Source organism: Pongo pygmaeus, chromosome 4 (assembly GCF_028885625.2).
Source record: "Pongo pygmaeus isolate AG05252 chromosome 4, NHGRI_mPonPyg2-v2.0_pri, whole genome shotgun sequence".
NCBI lineage: Eukaryota > Metazoa > Chordata > Mammalia > Primates > Hominidae > Pongo > Pongo pygmaeus.
In genome coordinates, this window is record NC_072377.2 from 186065498 (window position 1) to 186078685 (window position 13188).

At 46.3% G+C, this 13188-nt stretch overlaps 2 non-coding genes across 2 annotated transcripts; one reads left to right on the plus strand and one right to left on the minus strand.

Annotated features, from left to right (window-relative positions):
• The first annotated feature begins 40 nt into the window (after positions 1 to 40).
• Positions 41 to 113, plus strand: TRNAK-CUU (transfer RNA lysine (anticodon CUU)). The gene has a single exon. It is a non-coding gene; the product is annotated as a tRNA-Lys (tRNA).
• A 10089-nt stretch (positions 114 to 10202) lies between these two features.
• TRNAV-AAC (transfer RNA valine (anticodon AAC)) lies at positions 10203 to 10275 on the minus strand. Its single transcript has one exon. It is a non-coding gene; the product is annotated as a tRNA-Val (tRNA).
• Between the last annotated feature and the right edge of the window lie 2913 nt (positions 10276 to 13188).

Below are 13188 nucleotides of genomic sequence, written 5' to 3' on the forward strand. Positions count from 1 at the left end.
TGATCTAGAAAGAAAAATTGTTGAGGGCCAGTTACCGGGCGCCCGGCTAGCTCAGTCGGTAGAGCATGAGACTCTTAATCTCAGGGTCGTGGGTTCGAGCCCCACGTTGGGCGGCAACGGGTCGTTTTACTCCTAAACCTGTGATTACTAGTCATACCTAAAAATATAAGCAGACCAGCTCTTAGGAAAATAAACTTCTCCTAAGTCTTGCACTTCTGTGTGTGTGATACTCTTGCGGACGCTCCACTGTTCATTACCTACCCATTATCTTGCGATACAATTAGGGTTTAAAACTGTGGTAAAATATGCCCAACAAAATTTAACACTTTTAAACTGTACAGTTCTGTAGCATTAAATACATTTAAATGCTTGTGCATCAGTCTCCAGTCCTTTTTCCTGTTTCCCAGATGAAACTCTGAACCCATTCAGCACTAACTCTCCATTCCCCTCTGCCCACAGACGCTGGCAACCACCATTCTACTTTCTGTGTCTATGAATTTGACTCCTCTAGATACCTCATATAAGATGAATCGTGCAATATTTCCTTTTTAAATTGTCTTATTTCACTTAATGTCTTCAAGATTCATCCTTATTGTACCATGTGTCAAAATTTCCTTCCTTTTAAAGCTGATTAGCATTCCATTGCACGTATATACCACATTATCCATTCATCTGCCAATGGACACTTGGTTCCTTCCTCCTTTTGGCTACCGTGGATAATGCAGCTATGAACATGAGTGTACAAATCTCTGTTTTGAGTTCAGGCTTTCTATTTTTTTAGAGTATACATCACAAAGTGAAATTACTGGGTCATATGGCATTTCTATGTTTTTGAGGAAGTGTCATACCATTTTCCACAGAGGCTACACCACAAATGAGCTTTAAAAAACATCTTTCGGCCGGGTGCGGTGGCTCACGCCTGTAATCCCAGCACTTTGGGAGGCCGAGGCGGGCGGATCACGAGGTCAGGAGATCGAGACCATCCTGGCTAACACGGTGAAACCCGGTTTCTACTAAAAAAAAATACAAAAAATTAGCTGGGCGTGGTGGCGGGCGCCTGTAGTCCCAGGTACTCGGGAGGCTGAGGCAGGAGAATGGCGTGGACCCGGGAGGCGGAGCTTGCAGTGAGCCGAGATCGCGCCATTGCACTCCAGCCTGGGTGACAGAGCAAGACTCTGTCTCAGAAATTAAATTAAATTAAATTAAAAAAAAAAAAAAGCATCTTTCGGCCAGGCCCAGTGGCTCACGCCTGTAATCTCAGCACTTTGGGAGGCTGAGGCGGGTGGATCACCTGAGGTAAGGAGTTCGAGATTAGCCTGACCAACATGGTGAAACCCTGTCTCTACTAAAAATACAAAAATTAGCCGGGCTTGGTGGCACTCGCCTGTAATCCCAGCTACGCGGGAGGCGGAGGTTGCAGTGAGACGAGATTGCGTCACTGCACTCCAGCCTGGGCGACAGAGCGACTCCGTCTAAAAAAAAAATTTAAAAATACAAACGGGCGTTGTGGTGGACGCCTATAATCGCAGCTACTCGGGAGTCTGAGGCAGGAGAATCACTTGAACCCAGGAGGCAGAGGTTGCAGTGAGCTGAGATGGCGCCACTGCACTCCAGCCTGGCAAACAGAGCGAGATTCCGTCTCAAAAAAAAAAAAAAAAAAAACAAGGCCAGGCGCGGTGGCTCACGCCTGTAATCCCAGCACTTTGGGAGGCCAAGGCGGGTGGATCACTATGTCAGCAGATCGAGACCATCCTGGCTAACACAGTGAAACCCCGTCTCTACTAAAAATACAAAAAATTAGCAAAAAATTAGCCGGGCGTGGTGGCGGGCGCCTGTAGTCCCAGTGAGCCGAGATCGCACCACTGCACTCCAGCCTGGGCGACAGAGCGAGACTCCGTCTCAAAAAAAAAAAAAAAAAAGTCTTTCGGCTGAGCGCGGTGGCTCATGCCTGTAAATCCCAGCACTTTTAGGAGGCCGAGGTGGGAGGATTGCTTGAGGCCAAGACTTCAGGACTGACCTAGCCAGACCCTCATCTTTAAAATAAAAATTAAAGAACATTAAAATATAAAACAGAATTCAGTGAAAAGTGTTTAACTCCCCCTTAAAATTTCAATTTTATATTTTTGTACATATTCTTCCAGAAATTTTGATGCAAGTAGTTTTTTTGGGGGGGGCTGGGTAAGGAAGGGGAACAGAGTCTCTTGATCTGTCGCCAGGCTGGAGTGCAGTGGACTCATTGCAACCTCCACCTCCCGGGTTGAAGACGGAGTCTCGCTCTGTCGCCCAGGCTGGAGTGCAGTGGCGGGATCTCGGCTCACTGCAAGCTCTGCCTCCCGGGTTCACGCCATTCTCCTGCCTCAGCCTCCGAAGTAGCTGGGACTACAGGTGCCCGCCACCAGGCCCCGCTAATTGTATTTTTAGTAGAGACAGGGTTTCACCATTTTGCCCAGGCTGGTCTCGAACTCCTGAACTCAGGTGATCCGCCCGCCTCGGCCTCTCAAACTGCTGGGATTACAGGCATGAGCCACCGCGCTTGGCCTTTTTGTTTATTTTGTTTTTTGACAGAGTCTGTTGCCCAGGTTGGAGTGCAGTGGTGCGATCTCAACTTGCTGTAACCTCTGCCTCCCGGGTTAAAGCGATTCTCCTGCCTCAGCCTCCTGAGTAGCTGGAACTACTGGCGTGCGCCACCACACCCAGCTAATTTTTTCTATTTTTAGTAGAAACCAGGTTTCGCCCTTTTGGTCAGGCTGGTCTTGAACTCTTGGTCTCAAGTTATTGCCTGCCTCAGCCTCCCAAAGTGCTGGGATTACAGGTGTGAGTCACTGTGCCTGGCTGATACAAGCGGAGTTTTATTTTCCTGTATTTTATACAAAATTTTGTATTTTATGATTGTGCTATATTTTGAAGATCTTTTTTAAGTAGGAGTTTCACTCTTGTTGCCCAGGCTGGAGTGCAATGGCACAATCTTGGCTCATCACAACCTCCACCTCCCAGGTTCAAGTGATTCTCCTGCCTCAGCCTCCCTAGTAGCTGGGATTACAGGCATGTGCCACCACGCCCAGTTAATTTTGTATTTTTAGTAGAGATGGGGTTTCTCCATGTTGGTCAGGCTGGTCTCGAACTCCCGACCTCAGGTGATCCGCCCGCCTTGGCCTCCCAAAGAGCTGGGATTACAGGCATGAGCCACCACGCCCGGCCTATTTTGAAGATCTTTCTATTTCAAGACATAGAAAATATCCTCTATCTTTTTTTACAGCTGCTCAATATTCCACTGTACATGAATCATCTTTTATTTAACAGATCACTTATGGATGGGCATTTACATTGTTTCCAATTTTTTTGATGTTACGATCAATGCTACAGTTAAGCATGTAGCAATTGTCATTTTGCACTTTTGCACTTTTATCCGTGGAGGTAATTGCCAGAAGTGAGAGTTGTTGCATCCAGGTTTAAATGCAAGTAATTTTATAAAAATAGATAAATCACCCTACTGTAGAACCTACAGTCTGATATTACCTCCCACTAGCCATGAATGAGATCGCCTATTTCTCCAAGGTCTTGGGGGAAATGGGCTGCCTGGACAACAAATTTAAACGTGTGACTCCCCCACTTAAAATTGCTGGAGTCCCTCACTGCCTGCCTACAGGATAATACCCATTGGAGGGCCTGCAGGGTGCCACCTGGCAGGGAGAAGGACCCTCCCCTGCCCCTTTACATCACACAGGAATGTACTCAGATAAAAGATTTTGAAGAGTACAGTGTCACTTTCATTTGTGGTTCTTAATCCAATTCTATATGGCAGCGTTGTTTTTTCTCTTTTCAGGCCTGTTTCTGAAGAGGCTAATCATGTTCTCTTCACTTGCAAAGCGAGGACACCATTAGAAAGGCCTGCTCCATTATTTCTTACTCTGCACATCTTCCTTGGACAGGAAGAATCCAACCAGACATAAGAAATAAAATTTGTATGTCATTTTTCATTTGATCTTGGTGCCCTATGGGGCATGTATAAATTATTAGAGCACAGATGTGTTTGGTGAAGTGGTCTACAAGAATTATTACATATAATTTATATGTAAATTATTAATCAACCATTTCTGAATGTTTTCATTTAAAAACCTCTTTGGAAGCAGGAAATTATCTTCAGGTTTAATATATTCATGGCTGTTATCTAATCTAACTAGTCTAAAAATATTCCAGTATCTCTTTCTTTACCAATCACTGGTTTCTCTTTACTGAACTTGAGGAAGTCATTCTTTTAGGACCTCTGTGGTAGCATCAGGGGAGATGGCTCAGCTGCCATCAAATGCTCACTTCACTGTGTCACTGCTGTTTATATCATATCACATTGTATTAAAGGTGCAAGTCCCTCAGGTAAAAGGCAGGCCTCAGTCACATGCTGGTGTTCTGGAGAATGTGAGTTTTGGGCAAGAAGGAAGCTGAAGTGTCAACTAGGGCAACCTAATTCTGGAGGACTGCCTGAAATAGGAAGAGTGGCCAAAAAGATGACCCAGAATGGCCTGCTCTTCCATTCTGTGTTGGGACCAACTGGAGTAGAGCCATAGGATATTCTGGGAAACGTCCCTGCTTATTGCTGTCATTTGAGATGTTTAATATCTAAGGGTGGTGGGGGGGCACTTCTGAATATAGAAAAGAATACATGCTTGCTTTGTGATTAATATTCAATTTATTAGAGTTGCAAATGTTAAGGCCTAGTTTTTCTGAAGGCTTTACATTCAGCTTACAGATATTGCTGTTTTTCTATAAAGCTATCATTTTTTGAAACAGCAAGAACAATCCCTTTCGTTAGTTCCCTCATTAACCAACTTTCATTAGTTAATGGTTCCCTCGATAACTAAGGCTATCAAATGGAGGCATTCTGAACGGCTAAGCAATTGATAATCTTCTCTTGTATATTTCAAATTACACTTATGAATTTTACGCTTATGAACCCTCATTGGCTGGACAAGAAGGCAGGAGACTGAGACATTAGGTCACAGCTGGCAGTGGAGAGCTGGTATCCAAATTTCATCTGCTCTTACGGACTCCCTGCTTTAACCTCTAACCCATAGCACTTTCAGAAATCCTGGGAGTATTGTTCATTTGAAATCTTCTGAATAAAGCTATGTACTGATTTGTCTGTCTTTCACAGTTCTGCACTGAGGCCTTACTATGTGCCTCATTAGCCTGGGGGTCCGGTAAGATAGCAGATCCAATGTCTTCCACTCATTTTTCAATCTGTTTGCAAAACAAAAACAGCAACTGGTGTGGATGGAGTCATGAGAATGCATATCCAAGGAAGTAGAGCTGTGGCTCCTTACCTCCCCACACCCAAGGTCTTCCCTATTGAGCACACCAGTCTCACTCCTACTTCAGAGTATGTGACCTTCCTCTGCTTCCTCTCCCAAGAGCCTCTTCTCGAAGATATTTGGAAGGCTGCCTGTCTTTTCCTGGCTCAGCTCAGTGTCACCTGTTCTGCCGCCTCATTCCTGGCCCCTCTCTATAATGCCGTCTTCTGTTTACCTGCCACTCTACCACATTGCCCTCTTTAATTTTGTCACAGTCCTTATCACTCTCTGAGGTGGTTTCTGTATCTGCCTGTTGTTTGTTATTTAAATCACCTGTCAGAAAGTGAACTCCAGGAGGGCAGGGACCTGATCTATCCCTTTTTACTGCAATGTAAATGAATAAATAAATGAGGTGTCATTTTAACAGTGCACACCACAGGTTGGTTTCGAGGATGCAATGAATCAATGCGAGTCTAGCACATAGGACAATGCCTAGAACGGTGGTGTGTGCCTTTAATCCCAGGAGGGCTGAGGCACGAGGATTGGATTTCTTAAGCCCAGGAATTCAAGGTCAGCCCTAGCAACATAGGGAGCCTCTAGACTCATAAAAGAAAATGTAAATAAATAAATAAATAAAAGGACAGCGCCTAATCCCTAGTAAGGGTTCAATTAATGAGATTTGTAGCTGTTAGTATGATTCCCTAAACCTCAAAAGATTACAGAGTATCAGAACAGCCACAGTGAAAGGGAGACAGTCAGTGATGAGACTACAGAGGAGCAGTCCATGAAATCTATGAGGATTAGAAAGAAAAGAGCTAGTGGGTTGGAGATGGATGGAGACAGGGATAAAACAGGAATAGTGGGAGAGTGAGAGTTGTTGAAGCTGGGAGATGCGTATTGGGACTTTCATTACACCTTTCTCTCTAAATTTTGAGACAAGGTCATACTCTGCTGCCCAGGCTGGAGTGCAGTGGTGCTATCTTGGCTCACTGCAACCTCCTCCTCCCAAGCTGAAGCCATCCTCCTACCTCAGCCTCCTGAATAGCTGGAACTACAGGCACCGGGCTAATTTTTGTCAAAAATATTCTGTATTTTCTACTTTAAAATAGAAAAAAAGAGAGAAAATAATTTTGTATTTTTTGTTTTGTCATGTTGCCCAGGCTGGTCTCAAACTCCTGGGCTCAAGCAATCCACTCAGCTTGGCCTCCCAGAATGCTGGGATTATAGGTGAGAGCCACCATAACTGGCCTACAATTGCTTTTGAGTGACAGGTTAAGAATCTAAGCAGATAATTTGGTAGGGAAATGATGTTGGAGTTTATTTGAAAAAAAAAAAAAAAAAAAAAGGCCGGGCGCGGTGACTCACGCCTGTAATCCCAGCACTTTGGGCGGCCAGGTGGGTGGATCACCAGGTCAGGAGTTGGAGACCAGCCTGGCCAATATGGTAAAACCCCGTCCCTACTAAACAAAAATTAGCTGGGTGTGGTGGCGCGTGCCTGTAGTCCCAGATGCGCGGGAGGCTGAGGCAGGAGAATCTCTTGAACCCAGGAGGCGGAGCTTGCAGTGAGCCAAGATTGTGCTACTGCACTCCAGCCTGGGCGACAGAGCAAAACTCTGTCTCAAACAAAACAAAACAAAACAAAAAAGCAAAGATCTAGCAAAGCTGCAAGTCAATAGAACCCTGGATGTGAGTTCGCCTCCTTCAAACTATTTCTCCAGGGCACCTGCAAGTGAGGGAGCCAGGAGATTTGACTCCATGCACTGTCCTGGCACCCGGAGTGGGCTCTTTTATTCTTCACTGAAAAAAAACCCCTCAAACTTCCTGAATATTCTCCTGCATCGTACGGTAGAGGAATTTTAGACAGGTCAAAGCAGAATTTGGAAACAGGGGTGCTTTCAAATAGTCAGGACAATGCTGAAAAGACAAAGAGCCATGGCAAAGGGGTGCCCGCCAACAAGCAGCTGCAATTCAAGCATCAAAAAGAGAGTAATAGCACTGAGTTCCAGTTAACTGAAACAAGATGAGTTAAGGAAAGCTGTAAATCCATAATGACAAGATGGCTTTGTGTAACCTAAAGCCAGCCACAGTGGCTGAGACCTGTAGCCCAACTTTGGGAAGCCTCTGGGAGGATCCTTTGAGGCCACCATCCACTCCATGTTTCTAAAATATATATATATGTATTTTTATATAAAATATATAGCATATATAATATATAATATATTATATATAATACAAATATAATATATATTATAATATATATTTATATAATATAATATAAATATAAAATATATTTGTTATTTATATAATAATTTAATATAATATATTAAAATATAGTATATTCATTATTTAGATAATAAATATATAGTATATTCATTATTTAGATAATAAATATATAGTATATTCATTATTTAGATAATAAATATATAATATATTCATTATTTAATAAATTCATTATTTATATAATAAATACATAATGTATGTGTTATTTATGTAATAGATTTATTATTTGTGCAATAAATATATAATATGTTTTATAAATATATATAATACCTATTTAGAGATGTGGAGGGGGCGGTGGTCTCAAAGGGTCCTCCCGGAGGATCCTCCAGAAACTCCGTCTCCAACAAACAAACAAATATATATACATTTGAGACGGAGCGGAGTTTCGCTCTTGTCGCCCAGGCTGGAGTGCAATGGCGCCTTCTCCGCTCGGTACAACCTCCGCCTCCGAGGTTCAAGCGATTCTCGTGCCCCAGCCTCCCAAGTAGCTGGGATTACAGGCATGTGCCACCGCGCCCAGCTAATTTTGTATTTTTGGTAAGACGGGTTTCACCATGTTGGTCAGGCTGGTCTCGAACGCCTGACCTCAGGTGATCCACCCACCTTGGCCTCCCAAAGTGCTGGGATTACAGGCATGAGCCACCGCACCCGGCCCTTTCCTAAATATTTTTAAAAATGTAATTCGAAATATGACTCCAAAGAGACTGTTTCCTGTACATCTTGTTGCCCCGCCCAGCTAGCTGGCTGATGTTGACTGTGTTGCTTTGAATTTGCTTCACTGTCTCCACAAGGAAGACCAATGAGAACTGTCTTACGTTAGCTGAGGCACAGAGCAAAATAGAGAAGAGTGACAAAGGACTGAGTGATGGTCCTGACCTCCCAGAGTCCCAGTGGCCAAGGAGGTCAGCTTAGAGAAATGCAGAAGGCACTCCGTCAGCAAAGTACAGACTCACTTCAAACCAGTCAGTTAAACAGGACAGGAGGAGTGCGAGGGGGGGTTGGCGGGGAAGGGGTGAGGAGAAGTTGGGCCCGGGAGAATTCTCTGGGAGAACTTTCCTGCATGGGGTCTGTGAGTTCCAGGCTGACTACCGGACTTTCTGATGCGTAAATTCTGGGACGGTATACAATTACAATTAAGTGTGAAAGAGCGGTGATGAAGAAATAGGCATGACATTGATATTTTCTGTGAACGTTATGCTAACGCTGTCCCAACAAGTTTCCCACCACGGGACTCTGCTTTGATTACGCTTTGTCTGCATTTAAAATGTATGAAACGTTAAAGAGAATTTTGGTTTTTGCCACTTTTCCTTTTTTTTTTTTTTTTTTTTTTTTTAACGGGCTCGGTGCCCAGGCTGGAGTGCAGTGGAGCGATCATGGCTCGCTGCAGCCTCGACCTAGGGTAGTAACTGGAACTGCAGGTATGCACCACCACGCGCGGCTAATTAATATATATATATATTTTTTTTCCTAGAGATGGGGCAGGGGGCGGGGGCGGAGGGGACAGTCTCACTATGTTGCCTAGGCTGGTCTCGAACTCTTAAGCCCGGTTTCCGAGTAGCTGGGGCTGCAGTAGCGCGCTGACACGCCCGACCCTTGCTTTGCCACTTAGATGTTGCATTTATTCGACTTTCAGGTCGGGCAGAGGTGCTGGGAAAGAGGCGGCTGGTCCCCTGCGTAAGTGTGCGGGCGCGGTGGGAGAAAGCTGGAAGCCTATTTCTAGGCGGGGAAGCAGCCTGCGCTGCCGGGGCCGCATGGCACGTGGGTTTCCCCGGGCTTCTCTCCCGCCAGAAGCGCTGTACTAGGGATCCCGACCACCGCTCCGGCTTCTTCTCTGAAGCCTTTGCAGCCTTTTCCTTGAGATTGCTGAAGAGGCCCCTGGGGAGCGGGCTCCCAACTCACCCGCCGCCTCCCACGGCCCGAGGCCGAAGAGCTGCAAGTGAGGGTGGGTGTAGAGGGAGGCCGACGGTCACGCCTTGGAGAGGCTGATCCGCCCTTCACCGCCACTGCGAACCCAAAAGCCGTGTCAGGGCTGCAGGCCCGCCCGAAGTGGCGCAGTCCTCCGCCCGAACCAGCCTGTATTTCACTTGAATTTCTCTGTGCTCTGTTTCTTTTCCGTTCCCTTCCTTTTGCTCCGTCTCACGTGTTCCGCCGCCTTATGTGACCTGTCCATGCCTCAGTGGCCTCATCTGTAAATAACCTTCCAGAAAGGTTAGGTTCCTCTGCAGGAAGCCCAGGGCCACACCTGCAGACTACCTGATGTGTGGTACACGTTGTAGTTATCGCCATCACTATTGGCCTGCCGGTGCACACTTTCCACGGCGTGAACTTCCACCAAGGATTTCCAATCGGAGCCTTCTTGCACTTTTTAATCGTTCATCTGTCATTCCGTGGCATTACCCGGCGGCTGCCTGTATTTGGTCCGCCGGGACTTTGCAGGCAGACCCTAATAATGACCAGTAAGACCACTTACTTCTCACCCTCATATTCCAGACGTAGACATGGAATACATAGGTTGAAGTTAATTGGCAATGGATTGGAAAATCCGGCTGGTGTCTAAATGTAGCAAAATTTGTAAACATTTAGACACATACACTCCACACTAGAGAACCTTTTTGAACTGGAAGGAAAACACATGGTTGTTTCCGCCCGGTTTCGAACCGGGGACCTTTCGCGTGTTAGGCGAACGTGATAACCACTACACTACGGAAACGGTTGCGAAAGGCCTCCTCTATGATTTTTATAAGTGTTATAGTCAACATCCAGGCGTCGCCTTCAGCCATTGAGTCATGGCCTTTAGATCCATTCTTCCCCAGAACACCAGTCTTCTTGTGGCCCTGCGTAATGCTGTTTGTCAAACTGTAAAGCGTGACCTCTAAGGGGACCCCAGGCACTTCCAGCAATTAAAAGCAAAACAAGGCCGGGTGCGGTGGCTCACGCGTGTAATCCCAGCACTTTGGGAGGCTGAGGCGACCGGATCACGAGGTCAGAAGATCGAGACCATCCCGGCTAAATGGTGAAACCCCCGTCTCTACTAAAAATACAAAAAAATTATCCGGGCATCGTGGCCGGCGTCTGTAGTCCACTCGGGAGGCTGAGGCAGGAGAATGGCGTGAACCCGGGATGCGGAGCTGGCAGTGAGCCGAGATCGCGCCACTGCACTCCAGCCTGGGCGACACAGCGAGACTCCGTCTCGAATAATAATAATAAATAAAAACAAAACAAAAAACTAGCGAGCATCGCGGGAGGAAAGGCAAATGCACCTTCCAAGGCTTAAGACTGGATACGTTTCCCTAGTGGTTCCAGGGAAGACAGCCAGAGGTTTTAATTTTCACATGATTTGTGCTCTACGGACAGTAATGACAGAGAGGATTTAAAAAATGCAAAATGCATTCAAAGTACACGATATTTGAATATATTTTGTTAAAATGTAATTTAAAGTAAACATAAAAATCAAAAAGTGAAATTATTTTTATGTCCTTTCAAAAATGTATTTCTATGAATTATGCATAAGTATTAAAATAAACGGCAAAATATAAATTAATGAATATCAAAATTTTAAGTCAGTTTTTAAAGATAAATCTGAAATTTTTATTACATTTTAAAAGTTCAATGAAAAATTTTAAGTATTTTTATAAAAATAAAACTCGCCAATCCTAGTATCCAAGGTATGTACGTATGTAGAGTTGGAATGACGCTCAACGCCTGTCATATGGAGATCTGCATATATGTAAATTTAAAAGTAGTAGCGATTGCTTAATATTGTGAAATGTTTTTCCGCCGCCGACGCCTAATTTCCGAATACCTGGATTGCTTGGAAGCGAGGCGCAGTCCTGCTGATCAGGGATCCTTGCTGCCTCTGGGACCCCGAAGGCCCGCTCCATTCGACGCAGGGCGGGAGCCCTTCTTGTGTGCGTCTGATTCTCTGGTCAAGGTCACCACGGGCCTCCAGGTGGCCCAATCCATGGACGCCTTCTCTTACGAGACCATGTACTGAACTGGACGCTGCCAATCTCCTTTGCACTGCGCGGCACCCTCGGCCTGGGTGGACTCTTCGCTGCAGGCTTTTCTCCCATCCCGTCTCCGCCTCCGAGCCCCCGAGGCTGACCCTGGAGCGTCACGTCGGCTCGCAGCAGGACCCACACCTTAGCTCCGTCTCTGGTTCCAGCAAGAACTGTTCTCCCAAGCTTCAGATCCACGCGTGTCTTGGGCAGTTTTTCCAGGTATCTCACAGCATCTAACGCCCAACCGTTCGAGACCTAAGTCATTGTTTTTTTCTTCCCTCCCCTCCCGCATCCTCAGCCTGGGATCTAGGTTGTGGAACTACTCAAATCTATTGCCGCTGCAAGCCGTGCGTCCCGCTCCTTCACCTGCGTCTCCCGCTGGCTGCCGCCTCACCCAGCGCCGGCCGCCTCCTGTATGGACCAGGCCTGTGTCCTTCCAGCCCCTGTCTCCGACAGTCTTACTCCCTCATACTCCCTGTTTGCATCACTCCTGAAGGAACCCCCTGAAATATAAATCAGAGTGAGTCCCTCAGTCTCCCCAGGCCCCATCACCACAGGGTTTGGGAGGAGGCCAAAGATCCCACCAGGTTCATGTGTGTGTTGTGCTTCTCCGACTGTTGAACGCTTGCCGCCTTTGTGCCCGGGGCAGTTTGGGTCACTTGCCTGGAGGGGTATCCCAAACCTGACCTGGCCAGAGCGGCGACAGGTGGAAGGGGTGGAGAGGAGAGAAAGCAGGAATTGTAGCAAAAAGCTCCAGCGGGCGTTCCCTTGGCTTGCTGGAGGACAAAGAAGAGAAGCCTGTCCACTTCATCTCCACTTTCATGAAAAAGCCGGAATCCTTTAAGATTGTTTTCCAGTCCCAGTGAAGGTGGCAAAAAATAACCCTGAAACCGCAGTCTGCGAAAGAATCCGAAATAATTTGTGCAAGACGAAATGTCAAACTTAAAACTCTTTGAACACCAGCTTGTTTAGACTCTGCCTGATGTTCCAAGACCACAGCCCCAGTAACTTATGTGCTAGGATTGTACTAGCGACTCTGCCTATTTACAAACTCTGACCAACTTCTGCCCAGACCGCCCTCACAGACTATATAGCCCTCCTAAGTCCCCGCTTTGATTTACGTCAGAGACAGAAGACGATGCTATCTTTTGCTCAGCGAGTTTAAGCCAGCTTTCTATGATCAACAGACTTCTCTCGTGGTGTGGTGTGTATGCGGAGGAGATTTCGACAGCTTAAAAATACAAAACGGGGCTGGGCGCGGTGGCTCACGCCTGTCATCCCAGCACTTTGGGAGGCTTAGGCAGGAGGATCACGAGGTCAGGAGATCGAGACTGTCCTGGCCAACATGGTGAAACCCCGTTTCTACTAAATACAAAAAATTACTCGGGCGTGGTGGCGCGCCTGTAGTCCCAGCTATTCAGGAGGCTGAGGCAGGGGAATCGCTTGAACCCGGGAGGCGGAGGTCGTAGTGAGCCGAGGTGGTGCTACTGCACTTCAGCCTGGAAACAGAGCAAGACTCCATCTAAAAAAAGAAAAAAGAAAAAAAGAAAAAAGGCCTATATTTGCAGGACTAATTTCGAGGCTATCCTGGGCTCAAGCGATCCTCCCGCCTTGGCTTACCC